Raw genomic sequence first — 5,523 nt, 5'->3', positions numbered from 1 at the left:
AACATTAGGGTGTCCCAAAAATAAAATAAGTTATTTGTTAAAGTGAAATCTTTTTTTCGCGAGTTTTCATTACAGTTCTAAGTTACCATGACCATAGAAATCGCTAATAGTACAAAAAACATTATATTGAAACCAAATTTAAGAAAGGATAATAAAATGACTTAAAAATATTCCAAAAAATATAAATTCAGCAACTCAAAAAGGGTGTTAAACTTTTGGTCATAACTGCCAAAACCGCAAATTTCCGCAAAAAGTCTATACAGTTTTGAAATCTACAGGCGCTATGCTTCAATTTGGTGCTAGTGGCCATTTGTGCGAATTTGTGGAAAGTAACTTAAACTTTAAGGAAATCCATACATCTATATTAAATTTTTTCATTTTGACCGATATTATAACCAAAATATATGGCAACCTTTGCACTTTAGAGGAATTTTCATAACTAGAAAAGTTAAGCTAAGGCAATTTACTAAATGATTCAACTTAAGTTAAGGCATTAAAAATAGTCCTTTGTTTCATAAATTCTCTGAAAATATAACCATTTTTTCTTATTTTTAAATACAATTTCTCTTCAAAATTAGTCAAGCTTGTGGGGCTTTTTCTCCTTAAGAACCGCGAAAAATGGAAAAAATTAGTTGAGTTTCGAAAAATTTGGAATGTTTTAAAGCGATTTGCATCTTTAAATTTTAAAGATGACGACATGAATTTTTTGATTTTTGTCGTTGGGCGCATCCACTGTGGAACGGTACCACCCGATTTTCGGTATTTTTAAGGTTTTAGCCTCATTGTTGGTATTTGGTATTTAGTGTTTGTTGGGGGTATACAACTTTCCCCCAGAAATTTTTCGGTATAGGTCCACGCCTTAATATAGCCCCAATAGAACGGTACCTCCCGATTTTGGTACTTCGAAGGTTGTGGTTACAATAACCCATAGAAATGGCTGGAATTTGGTATTTAGTGTTTCTTAGTGGTTTCATGTAGCCCCCTAAGAAAGGTACCTCACGATTTTCGGTATTTTGAAGGTTGTGGCCACAATAACCCACCGAAATGTCTGACATTTGGTATTTAGTCTTCGTTAGGGTTATACAACTTCCCCCCAGAAATTTCTAGGTACAAGTCCACTTATTAATATAGCCCTATAGAACGGTACCTCCCGAATTTTGGTATTTTGAAGGCCTCCAATTTTCGGTATTTTAAAGGTTATGGTCACAATAACCCACCGACATGGCTGGAATTTGGTATTTAGTTTTCGTTGGGGATATTCAACTTTCCCCATCCACGCTTTAATATAGTCCCCATAAAACGGTACCTCCCAATATTCGGTATTTTGAAGGTTATTGCCTCAATATTCCACCGAAATGGCTGAAATTTGGTATTTAGTGTTTGTTGGGGGTATACAACTTTCCATATTTAGTCTACGTTGAAAGTAAAAACCTTTCCGATTGATATAGGTACACGTTTCGATATAGGCCCCATATAACGGTAGCTCGCGATTTTCCTAATTCTGAAGGTTGTGACGTAAATATTCCACCGAAATAATTGACATTTTGTATTTAGTCTTCCATGGGACTATAAAATATTCCAGAAGATAATTATCAGTATAGGTCCACGACGTTGTGATATAGTCCCTATAGAACGATACCTCCCGAATTTCGCCATTTTGAAGGTTAGCACATTGTTTTACTGAAATTGATGAAATTTGGTATTTTCGAAAGAAAGATAGCTGTTCAAGTTTGGAGGATACAAGGAGCAAGTTCGACCCGGCCGAACTTAACACCGTTCTTAATTGTTTTTTTTTTCCGACGCTCATCCAAAAATGTTATTGTTCACGGCGGTTAAAGGTAGTTCTCCAGTTGGCACCAAAGAGAGATCTTTGTTCACTTGAAATGTAAGAGAAATCAAGATATGCTCTGGATTTTAGCATCTTAAAGCCGATCGAGGCCGTTGCTTGGTATCTTCCCACCGTGATCACCTACCAAGTGTAAATACACACACAGATAGTGTGAATGCTGTACTCGTAAACCACCACCATCTATCGCAGCAAAAGAAAACCAGCTGCCAAGGCACTTATGGTCCAGACGATGCAGCCGTCCAAATTTATATTGGACCCGAATTAATAGATCGACATCAAACACATACCGCACGATAAGCTACATTTGTTGAACTGATTCTTTATGGACGCAACCAGTCAAGAATTTGCAGAAGTTTTAATCTGGTTCATATTGGCGCTGCGGGGTTAGTATGTTGATTTGTAATATGTTTTTCTAAGTATTTTTGAAAATGTATTCTTTTATAAATATGTTAAAGAATTAAAAATAGTAGATTCTTGCAGGTTGCGAAACAGAGCGAACAGAACTGTTAGTGTTAAATTTAGGCCCTCTATTTGTGATAACTTGCCCACAACCGCCTAAAAATTTACTCTAAAGATTCATAACTTATTTTGTCACCTAATAAATTTGCTTTTTTAATTTGAAAACTAGGTATCTGTTGTCAGCACATTTAGGTCTACCCCTCCTGTTTATACTCCACACCACCATGTGGGGAGGGTATTATAAGTTAATTTTGGCCAAAAAGTTTGTAACTAACGCATCGAAATAATGGTCGTAGAGCCATACTTATATATACCAAAATTCATGTCTCGGGGGTCCCGGATCGGAAGAAGGCTACCGATTTTGTTGATGGCTGGATAACATTTAGTGGTCGGAATGGGCAAAAAACTTATTTGTTGAAAAAGTCAACGTTTTATTCCAAGGCAAATATCTCAGCGTCTACAAGGGGTATACCAAAATCAACAATGACAGTGAAAGTTGAAAATATCACATTTCTAACGATGTAAAGTAGGTTGTCGTAGGTGGTCAAACAACGGAGATATCGCAAAAGTCGGTAATACATCCCAATTTGCATTTTTTTGTAATCACGCTGCAGATCGCAATTTTGACAGGATCGTCAGGAAATTTTTGTGGTAAATAGATTTCACAGAGAGGAGGCATATTGAGTTTTATGATGGTCGGATAATATTCAAGAGTCGGAAATGGGCGAAAAACTTATGTAGACAAAAATTAAAATTAAAATTAAATGTTCAATATTTTGATTCAGTTCGCCTTAAATCAGTTGGTATAGAAGCCAGATAGGCCAAAACTTTAGTATCTCTCTAAATTAAATGTTTCCGAGTGAAAAGCTTATGACCCCTGTGCATAAGCTCTTCACTCGTCCCGACTTTAGCCTTTGCTCACTTGTTTTTTGTTTTTGTCACAGGCTGAATTACGTCACAAAGCTGCATTACGTTTTATTAATTCTTTCTTTCTTGTTCACGTATTACGCTTCAGTACGTGAAGCACCCTATTCATCCAATATGTCACGATTGTGTTTGTTAAATATTCCTCGAGAGCCTCAAACGATGAAAAAATGATGTCGTTCTAAAAGTGTTTTTATAGCTTTTTATGTTATTTGTTTATGTTGTTGTAAGTAATTATCGTTTATTGGTCAACAGTGGATCCAAGCTTTTATCGATACGACACAAAAACTAACATTAATGTGTTTCCAAATATAAATTAAACACAAAATTTCAAATCATGACCACATTCACTTTAATTCAAGTCAAAATTTTCAAATAAAATACAAAATTTTTTTCTGTCTACTTTCAGGTACATTTTAATCGAATTACTTATTTATGTATGTATCCTTGTAAGTACATTTCCTATTTAATTACATTAACGCTCATGGGTTAATCACCACCTTTAGCAAATTTCCTATTTTCATCCTTCTTTTATTTTCGTCAGAATTATAATTTAATGTTATTTGAGCCAATGTACCATGATGAAACGTGGTTTTAACACGATTATGAGAATAATAAACATGCTTCTCATCTCTCTAATGGTTTTGTCGAAGTCTATATTTTCTATTGTTGCTGGATGTTGTGAAACTTGTGGCGTGTGGCTGCCATTTCTGTGCTACGAGGTCTATCGAACACCAACCAACAACAGCACTTTGGCTATGTTGATGATGACCGACTATTGATAATAATGACGCCGATGCTGCTGCTGATAATGTTGTTATTCAATGAAGTGTCACAATGCGGAAGTGTTATGTTTCATGTCAAGCAATTTTTGTGTTTAGAAGGGCGAACATACATAAATATGTGGTGGTGGCCAGCCTCTACTCCACCTGCCAACAAATTTCACAATGGACATAGAAGTAACAGTAGCAACTCTACCATCATGATCAGCCAGATACATTGGTATAAATATGAATGACAGCAGCAGACCGACCAAGCAAGACCACATACTGTGTGAGTGTCATACACTCGCTTGTCTAATAAAGAACGACTGAGATATAAATTGACATACATTATTATTGTGTTCTATATATTTTCACTTCTCACAAAAGGTGTTGACGCTTAGCATGGATGTGTGGAATCAACCCCCTGTTGATTGACATATACATATGTAACACTGTGGAAAAAGGTGTTGTTGTCCCATTATTAAGTAAATAAAAAAACAATATTGAATATAATAGCCACTTGTCGTCGGAGTGACGGAGAGAACCCTTATTCTCATTGGTGTGGACAAGCCACTATTTGGGGGGGAGACTAAGGCCCCGTCGGAAATGTTTAAAGAACTTTCAAAAAATAAACGTCTAGATATTCATAATAGAACTTTCAACTTGTTTTAATGTAACAGTTCACAGAAAATCTGGCCAGTTATGCATATGCTCGAGATTTAATATTTTAAGCTGTTTAAATTGTTTGGCATCTGAAAATTAGATTTTATTTAAATTTAGACACAAAGAAAAAATACCCTCATCTCAAAAAAGATAATGAGGCTAAATTTGGTATTTATTTTTTGTTTCTTTTTTAGGTCATTGGGTCAGCTTTGAAACAAAAAACGAGATAAAGCTGCAGATGATGTACACAGACACATTGAAATGTGGTGTAGATGGCTTTTATGCTGAAATTTTTATTGCATTTATGTTTGTTGCATCGCCTTCGATAGCTCAGTTGGTAGAGCGGTGGACTGTAGGTAGAAAAATGTCGTAATAGAAATCCATAGGTCGCTGGTTCAAATCCGGCTCGAAGGAATCTAATTTTTCTAGTATCCTGTAAGAATTCAGATCCGTTTTTTAATGGAAAAATATGTAAATATGAAACAAGTTGAAAGTCGTTAAGTTCGACCGGGCCGAATCTTTTAAAAAATAATAATAAAACATTCTGAAATAAAAGTGAATAGTTTTCTTTTCTGTCCACAGTTTTAGGTAGCTCAAATCGTTAAAATGCCGAAAATCTGCATTTGCCTTTATATTTGGGCAATACCAAAACATGGACCCATGCTATGGTGGAGTTTTTCTGGACCACTGTGTCCTCACATGTCAAATTACAGGTACTTCGGCAAAAAAACTGTCGCTAAGATCCTCAAAATACCGAAAATCGAGGGCTATACCAAAACATATACCCATGTGGACGAATTTTAGTAAAAAAGTTTCGTGAAAATGGAGAACCTTAAATGGCAAATTATAGCTAGTTCGTTCAAA

General features: G+C 35.5%; 1 non-coding gene across 1 annotated transcript; it reads left to right on the top strand.

Moving 5' to 3' along the window:
- The first annotated feature begins 4,978 nt into the window (after positions 1-4,978).
- On the top strand, positions 4,979-5,073 carry TRNAY-GUA (transfer RNA tyrosine (anticodon GUA)). Its single transcript has 2 exons — positions 4,979-5,015; positions 5,038-5,073. It is a non-coding gene; the product is annotated as a tRNA-Tyr (tRNA).
- Positions 5,074-5,523: the final 450 nt, after the last annotated feature.

The sequence above is a fragment of the Musca autumnalis genome, unplaced genomic scaffold, assembly GCF_047663935.1.
Source record: "Musca autumnalis isolate F117 unplaced genomic scaffold, ASM4766393v1 scaffold_3, whole genome shotgun sequence".
Lineage (NCBI taxonomy): Eukaryota > Metazoa > Arthropoda > Insecta > Diptera > Muscidae > Musca > Musca autumnalis.
The sequence above is the reverse complement of the archived record's forward strand: the minus strand, read 5'-3'. Positions and strand labels throughout refer to the sequence as shown.